The sequence below is a fragment of the Octopus bimaculoides genome, chromosome 2, assembly GCF_046866305.1.
Source record: "Octopus bimaculoides isolate indiv1 chromosome 2, ASM4686630v1, whole genome shotgun sequence".
Taxonomy (NCBI): Eukaryota; Metazoa; Mollusca; class Cephalopoda; order Octopoda; family Octopodidae; genus Octopus; species Octopus bimaculoides.
This window is the reverse complement of record NC_142929.1, coordinates 102,969,549-102,992,837: the sequence shown is the minus strand read 5'-3', so window position 1 is coordinate 102,992,837 and position 23,289 is coordinate 102,969,549. Positions and strand designations below refer to the sequence as shown.

At 35.5% G+C, this 23,289-nt stretch overlaps 1 long non-coding RNA gene across 1 annotated transcript; it reads right to left on the bottom strand.

Moving 5' to 3' along the window:
• Positions 1-6,426: 6,426 nt before the first annotated feature.
• On the bottom strand, positions 6,427-13,237 carry LOC149137176 (uncharacterized). The gene is made up of 2 exons (XR_016240696.1): positions 12,757-13,237; positions 6,427-11,193 (listed from the first exon to the last, which is right to left on the bottom strand). It is a non-coding gene; the product is annotated as an uncharacterized LOC149137176 (long non-coding RNA).
• Between the last annotated feature and the right edge of the window lie 10,052 nt (positions 13,238-23,289).

The window sequence follows — 23,289 nt, the reverse complement described above, 5'->3', positions numbered from 1 at the left end:
GTTCAAACGCCGTTGTGATCAACTTTGTGTTTTATCCTTTCGTGATGGATAAAATAAGTACCAGTCGATGTAATCGACTTACCTCCCACCCCTGGAACTGCTGGTCTTGTGCCGAAATTTGAAACCAATATTAATTAGAGAACTTGGTAAGGTAGCATACCTAGTTCTCCAATTACAAAAACAATAAACAAAGCAGAAATTCTCTAACAGGCCTCATTAACATTCATTTGCTCTCTAAGGGGGAAAAACAGGAAATGAAGAAGAAAATAGCCTTACTAGGCTCAGCCCACACCCTACGTAAAAATCCTTTCATGTCATTAACACAATACACACAATACAGTTTAAAAAATATGCATCTGTGTAATAGCCACCTAATATAATAACAAAGCTCGTATTGCATGCATTATAAACACAGACAAAACACCGAAGTATAGTAGTTGTAATTTATAAACACATTTCTACACCCCTGAACAATCGAAACGATAGGCCTGAAATTTTGGGGAAGTGGCTAGTCGACTACATCGACCCAGTGTTCAACTGGTATTTCTTTCATCGACCCTAAAAGGAAGAAAAGCGAAATCAATTTTGAACATATGGACGAAGGGCCACTAAGTATTTTGTCCAGCAAAGTAACGATTCTGCCAACTCACCGCCTTAATTGTTCTTTCTATATTTGGCACGAGGCCTGAAATTTTGGGGCAAGGGCAAGCCATTTACATTGACCACAGTATTCAACTAATACTTATTTGATCGACCCGGAAAGGACGAAAGGCAAGGTCGACTTTGGTGGAATTTCAACTCAGACCGTAAAGGTAGTCGAAATGCCACTGAGCATTTCGTCCGGCGTGCTTAATGATTCCGCCAGTTCGCTACGTTAATAATCAAAGTTGAATACTTTCTACTTTAGCACAAGGCCAGCAAATTTAAGGGAGCTTAGTTGATTACACCGACTCCGATACTTGGCTTGTACGCTGTTTTATCGACCCCGAAAAGATGAAAATCACAGTCGATTTCGGCGGGATTGGAACTCAGAACATAAAGAGCTAAAACAAATATCGCAAGTGATTTTTTTCGACACTCCAGTGATTCTTCCTAAATTAATATGAATTAAATGTTATGAAGTCGTTACCAAAAATAATTATAATGGTTCATACTGTAGATCGAACCCGTCTAACGGATTACATTTGCTGAGAAATAATTATTGCCTACATATCAGGGAACTTTCCACAAGAATATTGCATTAAACCATGCTAACTTTATAATGAAGCACAGATCATAAAAGGTTTGTCGTAGCCAATTACCGATGCACAGTAAGTTTGAATTTCATCTGGAAATAACGATCAAGCGTCACCGAGACGAGAGCGTTTGATCATCTCTTAACGAATGTGCCCTTGCTATATGAGCGAAAAAGAAGTCATAGTTGAACTTATCATTTATCAAATGATGTGAGAAATCAGACACGACATTAACGAATATGAATAATGCCTGATTTATTATGAGGAAAAACCTACGATATGTTAGCGTATCCAACCACAAAATAATAGAGGTATTTGAAAATAGATAGATACAATCACTGTTTAGGTTTAGTATGTAGCAGACAAACAAAGGTTCAATTCCCAGTTGGAAATTTTATATACTATATTTCTGCCTAGGTCTCTGACCCTTTGTTTAGAATCCTGATTTATTTTCAGGAGACACCTACGATATTTTAGCGTATCCAACCACAGAATAATAGAGATTGCTGAAAGTAAGATAGATGCAAGTAGAGTGAGAGATTGCTACGTAATAGATAAACCAAGTTTCGATTTCCAGTTCCAGGCTTTATATTATATTTCTGCCTAAGTCTCTGCCCTGTTATTGCTTCGAAAAGGATGATTTCATTGACGCACACACACACATATAAAGACAGTAATGTGTGCATTTACTTCAAATATATTTGATTTTATCTACATTCAGTAAAAATAAACATATTAAATGGAGATATTCTTTCCTTATTTCTCTTTTGCCTTTAATTTTACTTCAAATAACTTTTAGGAATGCAGAAATAAAATGGAAAATTAACTCTAAGAAGAAAGAACCCTAAGCTTTAGTTGACATTTAGTTCATCATGTATCATGTGAAGTTGTTTCAAAAGAATAAAGTAAATTAAAACTCGGTGTAGATGTTTTATATTTTTGCTCGTTCATAGCCGAGAGGGAAAACCTGTAAATCTTGACTTACGTAACGATCTCTTATCACAAACTTATATCAAATATATATAAGTTTTCATTTTCTTTTATTATGTCTATTTTTAACTGTTCATCTTCGTTGCTAACTGATCAAAGTTTGTGTGTATCTTGTACAATGAGGCTTGTTAGCTCTTTGCATCACTTCTTATATAATTTATGCGAATGGGCTCCTGTTAATGATTGATAAAATTCAAAGGTTCTTAATTACTGAGATTGATTTCGCCTGTCATTATTTCATAACCATATAGTCAAGTATATTTCGAGAAAAAAAAAAGGGGGAGTTAGAGCAGAATTCGGTACTTCAAATTTTAACACATTGACGATGATAATTTAAAATTATTCATGAAATAGAATTCTCTTAAAGGAAAAAAGGGTTAACTTTAAATGGGTGTGGTACGAATGAGAATAGAATAAGATATGAACCGAATATGAAAATAAAAGACCGAGTGAAGAGAACTGTAACGTGTTAATACACAATGCGCAAAAAATTGTATCACAGTAACAGCTGCCAGGTGTGCGTGTGATAAAATACACCAACTACTAAATGGAAATTATATTATTTACGTTCAATAGAACGATGATGACACAATATATCTATTATCACCTGCTACCTCATGTACGATTCTGAAAAATAGAGAGCTTAATAGAGAGTTTTGATTAGAAACTTCAAGCAAATCTTTTCTCAAAATCTTTGATACAGTAATATATTTATATATATATACATGGGTGTACTTCAGTTAAATTAGGGATGAATTTTATAGCTTTTATATAAACGGTTGAATTGTTATGTTATATTAGTCATTTAAAGCAGCTTCCCTGGCTTGACTCATCTATCTGTCCAAATGAAGTCAGAATAATGATAATAGCGAGAGCACAAAATAACTACTTGAGCGATAACGAAAATTACATACTGTTCAGCTACTCACTATTGTACACCTTCCTATCTTTGTCGAATATTTAAGTTTTCACGTAAACAAAATGAAACTAATACAAAGTTGCAGTTATCTGGAAAATAATATAAAACTTTCCGTTACTTGTGTACTTGGAATAAAAATTATTTATTAGGTACCAGTTTTAAGGGTGGCGTTGATGATTTCACATAAGCTTTCAATTGTTATATTACATTAGTCTTTTGAAATACTTAACTGTAATGTTAGCCATATGACAACATTATCCAGCCAGTGAATCACTCATTTTATAGCAATATATTGTATTATACGATTCATAAATTGATAGGAAAAATACGTATACATATAAACTATCTCTCTCTCTCAATCTATCTATCTCAATATATATATATATATATATATATATATATATCAACTGCGGAACTATTAAGACACTATATAATAGGAGAGTTGTATTGGTAAAACATAAAAAATAGATGACGATTAATGTAATTAATATTAGCATCTAAACATAAAGCAATGATTAACAGCATAATACAATAGGGAGACAAGCGACATTAATGATTTTTATCTATAGTGTTATTGATAACTGACCTTTCTATGTTCGATCTAGTCGGTGTTTGGAGTCATCGACCGCTAAATTTATATGATGTTCATATTTACGTTTGATTGAAACTTATAAAACCAAAAAAAAAATGGATGACAGGGAAAACTCTCCTGTGTATATTAAAATCAGCTTCTGAAAGTAATCTTTTCAGTACTATTTCAAACACAGCTCTACTAACAATAATTCTATTTGCAACTTTAATCTTAATCTGCAAAATTGTTTCCGGCACACATTCAAACACATCTTTGCATATGTCTATGAAATCAGAAGTGTATTTATGTATGTTATAGTGTAAAAGTATCGACCGTGTTCAACGGGATTCATTTAGGGATAGTTGACTTTAAGAAATGAGTTGTAGGCTCGAATTACGTGACATCCCTCGTGTTATTCGGTTCTTGTTCTAGACACTTGGCACCATTTGTTTTAAACTCCTTCATTGACTGAGGTCTCGGCTCTATAATTGTTAAAAATACAGGAAGTAAGTGTTAGTACGAAAATATCTGTCAGCTATACGAATATATATATGATGGCGCAAGCGTGACTGTGTAGAAAGAAGTTCGCTTCCGATTTCTCAGAATTCATTTGGTTTGTTGGTTATGAGCAAGACGGGCGTGTTTTTTTGGCTGTGTTTCTTTTTCTGTTTTTGGCTGTGCGACGTTTTTCCTCTTGTGATGGAGGGCTGTCGAGCGGGAAGTTGAAAAATGTTGAGCTGTTCTTTCCTAGAATGTGATTCGTTTTATGAGGAATTGGTTGAGTACTTGAACAAGATGGACACTGATATAGAGAAGAAGAATTATGCAGCGGCAGCTAGAGAAGGGAAAAATTGAAGAAATAAACCTGGAAGAGCTGAGCAAGTTCAAGGAAATACTTAAAAGGGAGGGGAACGAAGTGAAGGTGTGTCCCCCTCCCCCCCCCCCACAAAAAAAGAAGTATTAAAAGACAAGGCAGAAAGGACAATTGTCGATAGAATTTACGCCACAGCAATAAGAAAAATTGAAGTAGTGTCGGAGGCACAGGTGGAAAAGGCACTAAAGTCAGTCTAGCAGGAAATATACCTTGCCAGGGGACGAAAATATGGAACGGTGGAGGGGCAGCTTAACGAGATAGCAACTGCTAAACTGTACTCGGCCACACTGTTGAAAACGGATGAAGTAGTATTGCTACCCGTGTACTTTGGGACACGGACTACCAGGGTAAGGGTGGAGGACATACCACCGGAAGTAAATGGTGTTGCAAAGGGTTCAATGAAATCGCCCGGAAGTGGGGCGGAGCGACTTCATTTCATCTTTTCTGACATAAACACATAGAGGGGACAGCACAAAGTGGGGACCAAAAAAAAAAAATGAAATTAAGTTACACCATGAAAGATGAAAATGAAGTCGCCTCTTTATGGCCAATTTTCATGAAATAAAGAAACTTGCTTCTGGTCTATGGTTGTTCAGTAGTATTGTTGGATTTGTTTGTTACACTTGGCTTCCTGGTGAGCGACGTTTTGCCTCTTGAGTAATGGAGGGGCGTCGAGCGAGAAGTTGGGAGAAGTTATTCTTCCCTAGAATGTGATTCGTCAGAGGAAGAATTAGCGGAATACGTAAACAAGATAGACAAAGAGATGGAGAAGGCGGATTATGCAGCGGCGGCAAAGGAACAAATAGAAGATATAAGTCTGGAAGAGCTGAGCAATTTCATAGAAATTCTTAAAAGAGAGGGGAACGACGTGAAAGTCTCCCTACCCCCAAAGAAGTGTTAAAGGATAAGGAAGAGAGAACGATTGTTTATAGAACATATGCGGTGGCAACAAGAAAAATAGAAGTGGTGTCGGAGGCACAAGTTGAAAAGTCGTTGAGGCCAGTCTGGCAAGAGATATCCTACTTTGCCAAGGGAAGAAAGTACGGAACGATGGAAGTGTAGTTTCGGGAGGTAGCTACTGCCAAGACATCTTAGCCACACCATTACAAACTGAAGAAGTGGTGCTTCTACCCGTATATCTTGGGAGATGTGTTTCCAGGGTTAGTGTAGAAGATATACCACCAGAAGCTGGTGGCTGCCATACTGCTAGGCATGGAAAAAAGGTGGTGGTCCTGCAGACCACCAGAACACCCTACAGAAACTGGCAAGGGCAAAGCCTGGATATGGTGGTACAGATTAGCCCAGAAGATATTAAAAGTATGGTGGAAACAATCATGGTCGCAGACGTGACGCTGAAAGTCAGAATGGAACGGAGGATTCCGCGATGCTATAAAAGCAAGAGAGGGAGAAAGTGGTTAGTGCTCCACTGCCCGTGGAGGCTGAGGAAAATCACAAGAAGGGGCCGAACGGCTTCATTCCTTTTTTCATTATATTCAATTCATCCTTTCCATTCATTTTCTTTTTGTCTCTACCATGTGCTGTCTCCTCTATGTACGGCATTCATGGTCAATTTCATGAAATAAAGAAGCTTGCTTCCCAAAGACATGACACCAGGTTCAGTCCCACTGCGTGACACCATGAGCAAGTTTATTCTATTATAGCCTCAGCCCGACGTAGCCTTGTGAGTGGATTTGGCAGACGGAAACTGAAAGAAGCCCGTCGTATATATATATATATATATATATATATATATATATATATATACATATATATATATATATACGTGTGTGTGTGTGTGTGTTTATGTCCCCCGGCAAAGGGACCTATAGAATAAGTACTAGGCTTACAAAGAATGTCTTGGGGTCGTTTTCTTCTACTAAAAGGCGATGCTCCAGCATGGCCGCTGTCACATTACCGAAACAAAGAAAATGAATAATAAGAACAAAAAAAAAAAGAATATATTATACACACACACACTTACACGCATTTGTATATAGGATAAAAAGTAAATTCAGCTCCGGTTCATAGGTATGTATTAGACTACATTGGACAACATGCTGTTCCCATACATATATATAAATTTGTCACTTTCCAACGTTGTAACCGATATCAATATTGTACTGAGTCAAGCTCGGTGGAGGGAAGCTTGACGGTGGAGGGAAGCTTGACGGTAGAGTGTAAAACCAGCTGTGTAGTTTAAATGTTGTTCAAATTTCGTTGTGTTTACATTCGATCTTTATAAAACTGCTTAAAGCAATTTTATGGTATCTTTACTACAGTTTATTTTATCGATTTTATGCAAAAATTGTTCTGTGCCTATTCCACAGATCTCGGTATTAAATCGGAGTCAAGGAAATAGTCTGTGTCACACTCCGATAAATTTTCTAGAGCCTTAGCGAAAAGGAATCTGTTTTTCTGTTGATTGAAGTTGTATTTCATAACGAAAATTATTCGATTACAACAAATAACTGTTGCGTATATTATGGTTGTAATTCTACATAATTAAAAATATGTTTCGCTTACTGAATGATGCTAACCTTCACTGATAATTGTTTTAGAGCAAGATAGAATATCCCATCCCAGCATTGGATGCCTACAACGAGGATTCGATGTGTAGCAGGGATTAATATCTCAACATTTTCTGTTTCCTTGGATAACCAAGAAAAAAAAAAACACCCTGCTGCTGCACCATAGAAATAAAAAGAGAAAAAACAAACAAACAAATAATTATATGGTATATCATTATATCCTTTTACGTTCGGGTTTCAAATTCCTGCTGATGTCGACTTTACCCCTCCTGCGCCCGGGGATCAATAAATTCAGTATCAGTGAAGTAGTAGTATCATATTTAACCTTTACTTATAAATTACCACAAAAATTATTGCTTACGGTTTTATACTTTTTATTGTATTTCCTGCATTCAGTTTAGTTTTTTTTAATATCAGTGAGTCATCTGTAGCATTCTCAATAATCTTTTCAACATTTATGTGTTGTAGCTTATCTGTCTCCACTGCTTTGTACGAATGATTCCAGGCCTATATTAAGATTTTCGTGGTGTGTATAATTTAATAAACTTAGTTGTATTTAAATTGCTTCTTCATGCAGTAACTTTGGCATGTTTGTTAACTTCATACAATTTCTTGTTTGACATTATGCAAGATAAATTATTTACATTATGACGGATTTTGTCTTCATCTTTGTTGATAACACAACGTTTCGGTTGGTATATCCTCCAGCCTTCATCAGGTGTCTTGGTAAAGTTTCGAACCTGGGTTCTCATTCCTAAGGCATTTTTCGATGTTGTTGTTTTTATTATTATTATTATTATTATTATTATTATTATTATTATTATTCAGGTCATTGTGCCTGGAATCGAACTCGGAATCTTGGGATTAGTAGCCCGCGCTCTTAACCCCAAGATTCTGAGTTCTACTAATAATAACAACATAGAAAAATACCTTAGAAATGAGAACCCAGGTTCGAAACTTCCCCAAGACACCTGATGAAGGCTGGTGAGGGGGTATGTCAGCCGAAACGTTGTGTTAACAACAAACAAGATGAGGACACGAATAGCATTGCGGAATTTCGTCCGTCTAGTGACAATATCGACTCTGCCTTTCACTGTTCCAGTCGAACTAGTTGAACACTGGATCGATGTAATCAAAGAGCCCCCTTTCCCAAAATTTCCTGCCGTCAGGTAGCAAAATCATTATCATGCAGGACATAATGTTTAGAGGCATTTCTTCCACTTTAACGTTCTGAGATTAAATTCCGACAACATCGAGTTTGCATTTCATCCTTTGGCGATCGATTAAATAAGTACCTGTCAAGCACTGGGGTCTATGTAATCGATTAGCTTCCTTCCGCGTTGTGCCCATAGTAGAAATAAAAGAAAATTAATATTATCATTATTAATAAGGCGGTGAACTGGCAGAATCGTTAGCAATGCCGAGTAAAATGCTCAGCTGCATTTCATCTGAGTTCAAATTCTGCCGGGGTTGACTTTGCCTTTCCTCCTCTTGCGGTCGATAAAATAAGTTCCAATTGAGCACTGGGGTTGATGTAATCAACATACCCCCTCCTCAAAAGTATTGACCTCATGTCAAGATTTAAAACGTTTATTGTTAAGTCAACGAGCTGGCTAGTAAAATTTCTTCCGCCTCTTTACGATCTGATTTCAAATAGCGTTGGGATCATCTTCACTTTCATCTTTCAGGATCGATAAAATAAGTACCAGATAAGCACTGGAGCTAATGTAATCGACTAATCCCCAACCCTGAATTTTTGACCATGTACAATAATTTGACAGAATTATTATTATTGTGTGGGGAAAGAGTAGTGGAAAAGATGATAGTGCAGGTGAGGTATTTTTATGCTCTTCAGAGTGAAGTTAAAAAAGTAAGAACTGTCCATTTACTAGTGCCAATTACAGCAACCACGTCACGAAAAAGAAAAAAAAATTGTCAACTCAGGAATCAGTATATTTTGTTATCACTGTCGACCTCACTGATGATAGTTCAGTTTAATGACAACACGTCTGCTTAACTCTCACGTGAATGTTGCAGTTTTCTCAATTCTCATGCCAATAGATATCGTCACTTTCCCCCTTTTTATATATTTTTTATCCTGCTATCATATGGTATTGTAAAATTCATTTTCTTGCATTTTTGGTTTTTATATACTTTTTTTAATGATCATATGTCAGATATATGACTCATTCACATGATTTGTTTTCACAGAAGAATCTATAAACATTTTTATATCATTTCATATTTTAGTGGTATAATTTTATTATCATCTTGTTATATGCGTTCACTAAATAATTGAGACTTTCGTCTATGCCTAACTATGGAGCTGTGTCAAAGCAACGGGTGACTAGCATGGTGTGGTCACATTCAAGTAGGATGCAGAAGTTTTAGTCTAGTTTCTCTACAGATTTTACGACGTCCTTGACATCACTGAAGCCAGTAGGCAGGAGGCTATCAGGTTGGCTGTGGAGCTAGCGACGATTGCCTCGAGGTGGCCAAAGACCAAGATGAGCCAGCCATGGAAGAGTAATGCTACTAGAGGTAGTGATACAAGATGTAGTACTAGCTAAATACATGCTGGGGGTTTGGTCTGATCACTTGGGTGAGAAGGCCTGATATTAAAAGATCCAAAACACTTAATGGCCCCAGAAGTATGTCTAACGACGTGTCTGGGCTTTTAAAAATTATTTGTTCTTTACATTTTAACGAGGTCTTTTTTTTTTTTACATCAGTTGCTTCTTTCTGCTTTGCGACATTCTGGTTTACCATGTTTTCCTGTTATATTTCCTGTATTCGAGAAAGCTTCCCTTGCAACATTTCTTTTTCCGGACTTTTTGTGTATTTTTGAAATCTTCTCTGATCTTTGTTTTTACGTCATTGATTCTTCTGACCACACAAATAAGTTTTCCATCATTTCCGTTACTTCATAGATGTGATTCATTATGCACGGATAAGCTTTCTTCTTTGCTTCTTCATTTAAAAAAATCCGTGTTCTCTCCACTGCAGTAAGACTTCAAATCATTTCAGTATTGTCCATGTGTTCATTAGTCTTCAATTCTGAAATATTCTCGATTGCTTTCTTTCATTTCTTTTGATTCGGCTCACCATCCTGCAACGAGTTTGTATAGTTATATCACTCATTTGCTTTCAGAGAACTTACACCCTTATCTTGAAAAATGAATTCCTCAGACTTTTTCCTCTAGTTCCATCATAAGTAACCACATTCGATCATTTGTGTTAAATAACCTTCCAAATTGTATAGAAATTACAAAAAATGTCTGCGTGGATAACCGAACAGTTAAAGCGCTTAAGAAAATGCCTTGTAACATTTAGTTACATCTCTTTATGTTACAAGAGTGAACTTTTAAGCACTTTTAAGATCGATAAAGGGAAGTCTCAGTAATATATTCGTTTCAATTTTTGGTACAAGACCAGCAATTTCTTGGGAAGGGGTAAGTCGATTACATCGACTCTAGTACTCAGCTTGTACTTATCGACTCCGAAAGATTCATTCCGCATGATTCCTGGAAAAGTAAAGGTACCAACTAAACAGAAGCTGCATGTGGACGTCATCTAGCAATCACTGATATCATTAGATATAGAGACGCATGCGCTGTGCGGCATATTGCTGAAGGATTGTGCGTTAGTTCATTTGCGACACACTGCTATGGACACAAACAACATGAATATACTCGGGTCGGATGTCTTTCAAAAAGGTATATTGTCTGGTTTTGCGCAGACACAAAATGTTACTCGTTGGAACTTACGAGACGCTTTTGAACGGTTGTGATGGGTGGTGTGATCACCTCTAGTAAATTCAAGCAACTTTGGCCTGATTATTAGCTAATCAACTAAAGTTTATCATGGCAATCCAGTTTCTGAATTAGTTAACCCATTCACCCAAATTTGCAAGTCTTGTGCTTAAACATTTCCGTTTTCCTACAACAGCCCATGAACAATCTTCAAATTGACTTAGGATTCTTCATTTATTTATACTTCGGTAAGAAAAGGGAAAGTTATATGTTGAGGAGATCATAATACGGCCAAAACACGCCGGGAGTTGTCTCTCCAATATGCTGAAAAATTGAAAGATATTATAAGTAATTGACAAACATTATTTTAATCCGAACGACGTTATTATTTTTCCTTGTTAGCTGTGTAATGTTCTCTGCGCTAATTAAGTTAGCGCTAAACTATTACTATGGTTACAGTTGTCATTAATTGCAACAAGATTCATAAAATAACATCTGTTAAATACATCGAAAGTTTTTTTTTTATTAACTGTTTTCTAGAACGTAAGTACATCGCATTTAAAGAAATAAAGTGATTCACCATTTTCTCATTACTTCAACATAATATTGCGAATGAGAGATGCCAACTGTGTTTCCCTTAGTTCAATTTAATAACTACCAAATGTTATGCTGTGAGAATTACAAGTAGTATAACCTGTTTGCGGATGTAAAGCTCGAAATTTCACGTTCAAATCCAACTTGTGAGCAAATAATGTTATTCTGAAAAACATTTTAAACTAAAGTTGTTTAAGTAGAAACATTAACAATTTAAGCGATAAAATAGTATTTGATTTTAACTCATTTTCGAAGTCGACTTGTCTCTGTTGAGAATTGAGACCAATTCGTAGACTCGAGACTTAGAAATCTTTATGCTACAAACTAGTTATTTACAATCCACAATATTTTTCACAAAGTACAAAGGCTCTAAAAAATGGGATAGAGCATTAAAAATGTGGGGTTGAAACCAAAGCATAAAGTAAATCATTAAAATAGTTAATCTATTAAAGAATATCAGAAATATAGCCACGGATCAGTACATAACGTGAAGACGCCATATGTATTGCATAATAAACTAAATGTAATATTTTACAGCCGTGTTTCCGTACTAAATAATTTATTTTCTTTTGACATACGAACAACTTTTCATCCTCAAGACATAACTCATATAATAAATATATATATATATAGTATATATAATAAACAAATATATATTTATACAATATATATAATAACCATATATATATAGTTATAAATATATATATATGGAATATATATATATATATATTTATAATATGTATGTATATATATATACCCATAAATATATATTTATAATATATATAATACACAAATATATATTCCCTATCGCTCAACGAGTTGTGGTTTGCCATAAAGATAAAAGAAATATATTTCTTTTCATTTCTCACCGGCGACAAGTTTTATCACTTTCATATTGCACCGTTAAAAATAATCACAAAGAATATGTCTGTGGGACACACTCGCTACTTAATTCCGTATGTTATTATCTACAAAATGTATTTAATAAATATCAGGAAATATTCGTATCGACTTTAATATTCAATAATAAAGTTGTGAAATTATTAAATTTGCTATCGAGCTACACTAACTATTCTATCAGTTAAAAAAAAAAATGGAATGCATCAACTATCTATTAATAATCTAACTATAAATAAAAAGGCAAAACACACCATTTTAGTAAGACGTTTTAAAATAGTAATAAATGTTGAACAGAAGAATTTAATTTTGTAACATAACTCATTCTCAGTTTTAGTAGTTTTGATCGATTAATTCAAATAAGAAATATCTCCGTAGAAAAACAAATTTTCTTACCAATAAAATAAAATTTATATGATATGAAGTTTGGTGGACACAATTCTAGAGACCGAAAGTTGTATGGTATGCCTATAGTACTTAATAAATTGGTATGCATTTCTGAGTTCAAATTTTTATGGAAATATATGCTGGTTGCTATCCTTCAACGACCATAAGAATTTATAACAATAGTGTCTAATTTAAGCGCAAGACTTGCAAATTTGGGTGAATGAGTTAATTAATCTCAACGACCCTGGTAATTTAATCTATCGAATTCGAAAGCATGTAAAGCCAAACTGATGTCGGTGGGATTTGAACTCAGAACTAAAAGAGCTAGCATAAAAAAATATATAACGAGCACTCAGAGAGCGCAAATCTCCGCCAAGGTAACACCAAGTCCAGATTTTTTTATTATCCACAAGGGGCCAAACATAGATGGGACATTACAAAACAATACAGGACACAAAATCGAGGAAATAAAAATACAGAAAGCACTCGAGTAAAGAAGATAAAACACGAATGAAAATGATAAAATGAGGCTCAATGCCCACTCGACCCCCGAAGTTGAGTGGTTACATTTAAACATTATTTTAAACAGTTTTTCTTGCCTTTTTTTTTTAAAGTTCACATCTTCATCATTTTTTTAAAAATTGTTCATATTTAAACATTTTTTTAAACTCTTTATGTTGAATTACGGATGGTAGGGCATCAAATCCCTCAGGCTCGTCAAGTGAAATTAAATATCTTCTATATGTTTTTATAAACGTGTCGTATCTATCCTCATTCAATAGTACACACTTTTGTTCTTCCTTGAAATCCCACCTGGGTAGTTTCACTCTTATTAATCCTCCTATCCACGTCTACATTCTTTTCGTGGTACACTATGAATGCTTTATTTTTAAATCCGTGCTGTACAGTCTCTTCTACTGATTCCCGATCTTTTGGTTCTGTTTCTATCGTCTACATATGTTTGAATATAAGCGGTTCCTTACCTTCTTTGGGCGTCTTATTTGGTTCTGTTGCTGGTCCCTCAGAAGCTTCTCTTGTTTTCGCCTTTTTCCTCCTTTTGGGGCTGACAAACCCGTCACTCCCCTCACTTGCCGCTTTTGTTCTGTCTTTTTTCGACTGCACCTCTTCCGTATCCCTGGCGCACTCCATATCACTTTTGCTGTTTCCATCTGTTATCGCTTCAATTGTTACTCCAATCTCCACTTCTTCTTGGTCTCTCTTCACAGCCTTCTCACTCTGAGGAGTCTTGTGCTTGGGGCACTGTGTCTTCACGCGGCCTCTTATTCCACATTGGTAACAGTTTGGTCGGCGTCCCTCAACAATCACTTTGAGGGAACCCTCTCCCAGAATTTCTGTCTGGTAGGGGATCCTTTCAATGTCCTTGAAAGTGACAAAAAGCCACATCTCGACACCGTACCCTCAGCAGTTTAATTTGCTCGTTTTTCAAAATGTCCCTAATTCGGAATTCTCCTCGGTGTTAGCCATAACACCTGCTACCAACCACTCTGGCTTTATTTCTGATGCCACCCTTCCAATGCGAATCAGAAAACTGCTCCTATATGTGGGCGATAACGTTACCTTTTCACTGCGTAAAATAGTGGTGGAATGAGAAGCCGCCTCTTCTTTGGTGGCAAACCTTACCCCCACCGAACCATATTTCTTTCCTCGGCTAACGAAAGTTGCCGTTTTCATAAGGGATCTCCACAGGCGGCTCTCCACCCCGCTCGGGCGCCCCACCCGGCTCTGACGCTGGTCACTCTGAGTCCTCTCCTGTCCTCACCCCCTCCTTTTGGGGCTGAGAAACCCGCCACTCCCCTTCTTTGCCGCTTTCGTTCCTTTCTCCTTCGTCTTTACTTCTGTATCTCTGACGCACTTCGTATCGCTTTTACCGTCTCAGACTTTCATTGCTTCAATTGTACTCCAATCTCCACGTCTTGGCCTTTTTCTACAGCCTTCTCACTCTGAGGAGGTTTGTGCTGCTTGGGGCAATCTGTCCTCATATGGCCTCTCACTCCACATTCGTAACAATTGTGTCAACGACCCTCAACGATTATTTTGAGGGAACTTTCTCCCGCAATCTCTATCTGGTAGGCGATCCTCTCAATGTCTTCAAAAGTGGCAAAAAGCTACATTTCGACACTGCATCCCCATCAGCTTAACATGCTCATTCTTCCCACTGGTCCCAATTCGGGATTCTCCTCGGTGACAACCAGAATAGCTGACACCAACCACTCTGTCTTTAATTGTGGTGGCACACTTCCGATTCGAATCTGAACACTTCGCCTGCCCCTATACGTGGTCAGCAGCGTCACCTTGTCAGTTTGTAGAATAGTGGTGGAATGTGAGGCTGCCTCTTATTTGGTGACAAACCTTACCTCCACCGTGCCATATTTCCTTCCTCTACTTACGAAAGTTGCCTTTTTCATCAGGGTTCCTAAACATTCCTCCACCTCGTCTTCTGGTAGTATTTCTATTTTACTGTCGGCGACCACTTGCGTCATCCAATAGTATATACCTTTCTACCTCCTTGAATTTCTCCCTGGGCAGCTTCATCTCACCACTCTCTTCCACTTGGAAATTCTCTCCACATCTACACTTTTTTGATAGAAAATTATGAATGCCTTATTTTTATATCTGTGCTGTACCTTCTCTTCCACCGATTCTTTCTCTCTTGGGTCATTCTCTACTGTCTGCGTATGCTTGAAAATAGGCGGCTCCCTACCTTTTTGGGGCGTCCTCTGTTTCTGCTACTGGTCCTTTTCTCTTTTTCCCGTTTTTTTTTTATAATTTAAAAAGTTCACATCTTCATCATTTTTTTTTTATTGTTCATATTTTTTTCTAATCTTTCAACTCTTTATGCTCAATTTTTTTTCTTCATTAAGAATATTTCTGGAGCAAAGGAACAGAAAACAGTTCAGTTTCTTCACCAAAACATTAACATAACTTGTAAAAGGAACTTTCATTAAACGAGAATCAGTTTGGGCACGTTGTGTTCTTGGGCAAGATGTTTCGTTTCAAGTTATTTTAGTCTATTCAGCTGAAGATGAAAATCAGCCTAGAGCTAATTGCAACAATTTCTCCCTCCCTCCAGCTGCTACATTCTTAATGTATAACTGGGTGAAGAGATAGATGTCATAATATCAGTGGAAAAGGTGGAGAGAGAAAGCGACATCTGCAGCAGTGAACAAGTGGTTAGAGCGTATTTGGAAGTGACCTTACGCTTTACTCCACATGATGTTGATTTTATGTCTTTCTCAGCGTGAAGTAGTTTTAAACTGGTTGTAGTCTCCGATATCTGTGTATGCAGCAGGGCCGTCAAAGATGTAGGGGCAATACAACAATGTGATTCGAAACAGATTTGTAGAGTGTCATTAATTGTTCGAGTTGAGAGACGGAACCCCTTAGACGAGCTAGTCCCGAATGGAGATTCCCATGTCAGACATAATCGAAGGCTTGATGTCAAGGGTAACAACATTGCTTTTCCCAAATTTTTATAAAGCCCGCTTGTAGAGGCATAAAAGGGTCCAGGAATGTTTAGGGAGTGGAAACAATTGTCGGCACAAAAATTATACTTCTACAACTAATGCGGCTCAAACGAAAAGAAATCAATTCAACCACAAATTGAAAGTGAGTTCCGATCTGTACTTGCCATGAACTCGTCACATACTTCACACTTACGTTGCTTACTCTACATTTAGAACATAATTTCCAGAAAGTACGTCAATCAACCTTGAGACAATGACATTACTTCTACTTTCAGTGTCACGCATTACGTCATTATCGTCCTTGAGCGCCATACTTGAGTGAACTTTGCATAGAAGTAATATTACATTTCACTTTGAAATTAATAAGCGTTATGGAAGAATAATCCTTTTGGAGCGAGAACTGGATGGAGTGTCAGTTGTTTATCTAGCTGGAGAACATGCGGTAGATCTTGAAATATTACCTGCGGAGAGGGAACATCTTTCATCTACTCGACTCTAAATATCCCACAGCTAAGTATTTCTTCTATGAACTCTTATGGTTCGGCAAATGATTAACTTTAACAATTAAACATTATAAACGACACCCATAGGAAAGATATACGTCTTGAAATGCTGCGAGAAACAATTTATCAAAGATGTCACAAACAACAAAGAAGCATATATGAAAAGGAACGAGACAGAAAATCTGGTTAATCTAGAATTTAATTAAATGAATTATTTAAATAATGCTGTGTAATTTGGTATTTATTGAAAGCATTCATAGATAAATAGACCTTGCTAAGTAGAAATAGGCTGAGAAATAATTCCTAAGAGGTGACTCAAAGTCAAAAGAAACTAACTAAACAAAAACGATTAACGAAAAATAATGCTTTTACCGTTTCTCATTCTCTATTCTTTCCTTCCCTCTCTGATCTCTCTCTTTCTCATACATATGCTTCTCTTTGTCTTTTATTCTATTTAATGCTTTATATCTCTATTTCAGGCAATTTCTCACACACTCATTCCCACTTTGGTTTGCTCCTTTTTCTCTTTCACCCTCTCCCTCCACCACACACTCTTTTAGGTGCAGGCGACAGAGAGTTACTTACATTAGAAAATACTTATACTTCTGTATCTCCTGTCCTAAACATTACAGAACGATGGAGTATAAAAATGCAAATAGACGAGAGCCGAACTTGATGCTTCACAGTATTTCGTTTCGAGCCTGCGGGTTCAGATTTTCTGAGTTCTTAAAATAAGTAGCATTACAATACTTTTTCCATTCTCCTGTTTTATTGCCTTTACTATCGTGTATAAGAACAGAGTCTAAAAAAGCGCTTAGTCAGTCGAAATAATTTTTTTGAAAAGTAGGAGCATGTTATGCACAGATGGTGGAAGTGGGAGTGCAGTTTTTGCGATTCACTTTATTTTCGCACTTGGAAATCTTTCCTTCAACTAACAACGATGCAACATCCCGTGTTCATTTGTCAAAAAAAAAAAAAAAATCACAGATATCATGCAAATATGAGAAACTATTGTTTCTTAAAACAATATTGCTGTTTTCACTGTAATTTTTCAATTACTAACACCACACCATACATATATACGCACACACAAACACACACATACATATGAACATGTATATATATATATATATATATATATATATATATATATATATATATATATATATTGGAGCAATCTCGAGTATAACCAGCCGAAATTGCATAGATAATCTGGTACTCAACTGAGGATAGAAAACTCTGAATAACCTGTCCTTGTTTTCTCTGCATCGTATCGTCTGTCTGGATGTTTTGCGTTCTTGTCCCATTTATATATACATATATATATATATATATATATATATATATATGTATATATGTATATATGTATATATGTGTATATATATATATGTGTATATATATATATGTATATATATATATATATGTATATATATATGTATATATATATATATGTATATATATATATATATGTATATATATATATATATATGTATATATATATGTATATATATATATATGTATATATATGTATATATATGTATATATATGTATATATATATATATATGTATATATATATATATGTATATATGTATATATATATATATATATGTATATATATATATATATATGTATATATATATATATGTATATATATATATGTATATATATATATATATGTATATATACATATGTATATATATATATGTATATATATATATATATATATATATATATATATATATATATGTATATATATATATATATGTATATATATATATATATATATATATATATATATATATGTATATATATATATATATATATGTATATATATATGTATATATATATATATATGTATATATATATATATATGTATATATATATATATGTATATATATATATATGTATATATATATATATGTATATATATATATATGTATATATATATATATGTATATATATATATATATGTATATATATATATATGTATATATATATGTATATATATATATATATGTATATATATGTATATATATATATGTATATATATATATGTATATATATATATGTATATATATATATGTATATATATATATATATGTATATATATATATATGTATATATATATATATATGTATATATATGTATATATATATATATATGTATATATATATATATATGTATATATATATGTATATATATATATATATGTATATATATATGTATATATATATATGTATATATATATATGTATATATATATGTATATATATATATGTATATATATATATGTATATATATATATATGTATATATATATATATATATGTATATATATATATATATGTATATATATATATATATGTATATATATATATATATGTATATATATATATATATGTATATATATATATGTACATATATATATATGTATATATATATGTACATATATATATATATATATGTATATATATGTACATATATATATATATATATATGTACATATACATATATATATATATATATATATATATATATATATATATATATATATATGTATATATATGTACATATATATATATATATATGTACATATATATATATATATATATGTACATATACATATATATATATATATATATATATATATATATATATATATATGTACATATACATATATATATATATATATATATATATATATATATATATATGTACATATACATATATATATATATATATGTATTTTTATTTATTTATTTATTTATGTGTTTCAGCCAAGTGGCTGCGGTCATGCTGGTGCACCACCGTAATTTTAACTTTCCTCACATGGCTCTTCTCCCCCACCTGACATGGTCCAATCAAATGTTTTGATGGCACATCTGGTGTATAAGAGAATTTGACATAGCTGCCCTAAACTGCGTCTCATTACGAGCCATTGGTTCGTCTGGTACCGTGGAGAGGAAAGTGTCAAGTTTTGTCTTGAAGACCTCCGTATCCATGTCTTGCATGTCTCTCAAATGTTTTGGCAGGGCATTGAAGAGCTGAGGTCCTCTGAAACCGAGGCTGCTGCAGTATCTCGTTCTTATGTGAGATGCAGTGGACGGTACCTTTGGCACCATGCAGTGGCGACCCGTGCGGGCGTTCCTGTAGTACTTGATGCCAAAGTTTGGCACCAGTCCTTCCAGTATTTTCCATATGTATATTATTACACATCTCTCCCGCCTGCGCTCCAGGGAGTAGAGACCTAGTGCCTTCAGTCGCTCCCTGTAGTTCATCTGTTGGACTGTGGCGATCTTTTTTGTATAGTGCCGCTGAATTGCCTCGAGTTCTGCTGTCCGCTTAACACTGTGTGGTGACCACAACTGAGAGCAATAGTCTAGGCGGCTCAGAACAAATGTCTTCCACAGAGTCAACATGACTTTTTGATCCCTTGTACGGAATGTCCTCAGTATCCACCCTGCCAGTTGTCTGCACTTTGCAGTCAACCTGATAATGTGCATGTGAAATGATGCATCACTACACATGTTGATGCCCAGATCTCTTACTGTTTGTGGTTCTGGGATTGCAGTACCTCCAGGCCCTGTGTATGCCAGTTGGGAGGTGCTTATGGTCTTGTAGCGCAGTACTTGAAATTTTTTTGCATTGAACTGCATATTATTTTGCTCTGCCCACTCATATATTGCATTTAGGTCATTCTGCAGGCTTACAATATCATCAGGATTCTTTATTGCCTGAGATATCTTTGTGTCATCAGCATAGCTAGTGACAGTTGCTCTCCGAGTGACCGTGGGCATGTCCAGAAGGGCCACTATGAACAGTAGTGGCCCCAGAACAGTTCCTTGTGGAACACCGCTCAATATTTGTGTTTCCTTAGATAGTTCTCCATTGGCTGCAACTGTCTGACTTCTACCATTCAGGAAGTCATGCAGCCACTCTCCTAATTTACCAGCTATGCCAAGGTTTCGCAGCTTGTGACATATCAAGCCATGATCAACTTTGTCAAAGGCTTTTGCAAAGTCGAGATATATCACATCAACATTTGAATGGTCAAGTAGCTGCTTCAGGACCCAGTCATAATGCTGCAAGAGCTGCGTGAGGCAGCTTCTAGCTGGACGGAAACCATGCTGGGTCTCATTCAGCAAGTCATTTTCTTCTAGGAACGCAATCAATCTCCTTCTGACAATTCGTTCCATGACTTTGCTAATATGTGAAGTCAGAGAGATGGGCCTGTAGTTCCCAGCCTCTGCTCTGCTTCCACCTTTATGGATAGGACATATGGTGCCTTCCTTCAGCTTTTTGGGAAGTTTACCATTTGCAAGGAAACTCTGGAAGAGTATCCGGAGTGGTCCTGCTAGTTCTTGTTTACACGACTTTAAGAGGACAGCTGGGAAACCATCGGGGCCAGTTGCCGAATTTGAGCTCATTTCATTTATGGCAGCTATCACATCTTCCTCTTCAATGTCGATGTAGGTAATGGATGCAGTCTTTTTCTGCTGAGTGCTATTGTCAAAGAAATCAGCTGGGTTCTTTATCTGCATGTGACTCAGAGGAGAAGTGAAGACACTCTTGAATTGTGTACTGAGCACTTCACTTATCCATGTGGGATCTGCAGTCAGTGAGCCATTAGGCAGGAATAGGGGTCCTATCTTATACTGTACCGTAGCAGTCTCCTTTGCAAATCTATAGAAAGCCTTGGGGTTTGTTTTTATGCTTCTCTACTGCTCTCTTCTCCTTCTCTGCTCTCTCCTTTTCATGGGAGAGTTTAATTTTGTTTTCTATTTCTAATAGTGTTAGTTTTAATTTAGCCCTTTTCCTATCCTCCGGTTCTCTATTTAACTGGTTTGAGACCTTTGTTCTGTGTCTCATAAGGATTTTCCTGTCTCTAGGAATTCTATTGGCATGTTTGCTGGTCTTTCTATATGGCACGTATTTGGTGCATATGTCTTGTATGGTTGACATAAAATGACCTAGTTTGAGGTCATTGTCTTGTATAGAAAGGCTGTCATGCCAGTTTTGATTTCGAATCTCTCTGCGAATTGACTTCCAGTCCGCCCTGTGGAAATTCACGTTGGATATTGCTTGAGTCCTCCTGGTGGGGTGGGTGTCAGTGGGTTGTCTAGGACCATACATAGTTAATTCTATAATGTTATGATCTGAGAGAGACGTGGGCGTTATTTTCACATTATGGATTAGGCTCACATTGTTTGTGAAGTAGAGATCTAAAATATTGCCTCCCCTGGTTGGTTGGAGTATCACTTGTTCCATGAACAGCATGTTGGATAGTTCTAGCAATGATTTTGCCTGGCTTTGTTCATGCAGTGACATCCCAGAGAGGATGTGACCGTCAGGCCATTTAACATTTGGGAGGTTAAAGTCGCCTAGGAAAAGTATATTGATGTGTTGGTCCAGATTTGTCAGGACCTCTTCTATGCGTCTGAGGCTGTCCTCAAATTTACCTTCCTGCTTTGCGGTATTTGGTGGACGGTATGTTGAGCATACAACTACATCAATTTGTTTTATGTGTACTATTTAAGTATCACATACAGTGTTTGAGTGTGATAGTAGTAGTAGGGGTGTGACATCTTCTCGGATGTACATTGCCACTCCCCCATGACTTCTATCCCTTCTGTCTGTTCGGAGTACGGCATACTCTGGTATATTTATCTCCGCATCTGCTATATTAGGTGTTAGATGCGTTTCGGTAAGCACCATGCATATTGCTTGATTGCATGTTACTCGGTCTTTCAAGTATAGGAACTTATCTTTGCCGCCTGTTCGTAATGGGGCCCCGGATATTCAGTAGGAATATGGGTGTGATATCTGTGCAGGGGTTCCTGGTGTTAGCGGTGGCCATCCCTGATTCATCATCTGTGGTGGTCTTGGACAATGGTTCGTGTGGCGTTGACTCTGTACCCTCTGCATCCACGTTAACTGTTGTACCATTTTCTGGGCCAAGCTTAAAAAAGCTTGCTGCTCAGCTACTGCAGTTCGTTTATATTTATATATATATATAAATATATTTATGTATATATATATATAAATATGTACATACATATATATATATATATAAATATGTATGTATATATATGCATATGTATGTGTATATATATATATATATATATATATATATATATATATATATATATATATATATATATATATACATATATATATATATATATATATATATACGGTGGGCTTCTTTCAGTTTCCCTTTACCAAATCTACTCACAAGACTTTGGTCGGCAGGAGGCTATAGTAGAAAACACTTTGCCAAGGAGCCTTGCTGTGGGACTGAATCCAAAAGCATGTTGTTGGGAAGCAAGCTTCTTTATTTCATGATATTGGCCTTGGCCATAAAGGCCGTACAATGATTAAGAAGAAACTGCGGGCTAGACAGATACATTAATGAGATGACATGATACTGAAATGAAAACAGATGAGAGGGGCACCGGCACCAGCCGACCGATAACCCCTCGAAAACATAGTTCAATTTAACAATTTAATAATTAAAATCACAAAATTTAACTGTTCAATTTCTTCAATCTTCCT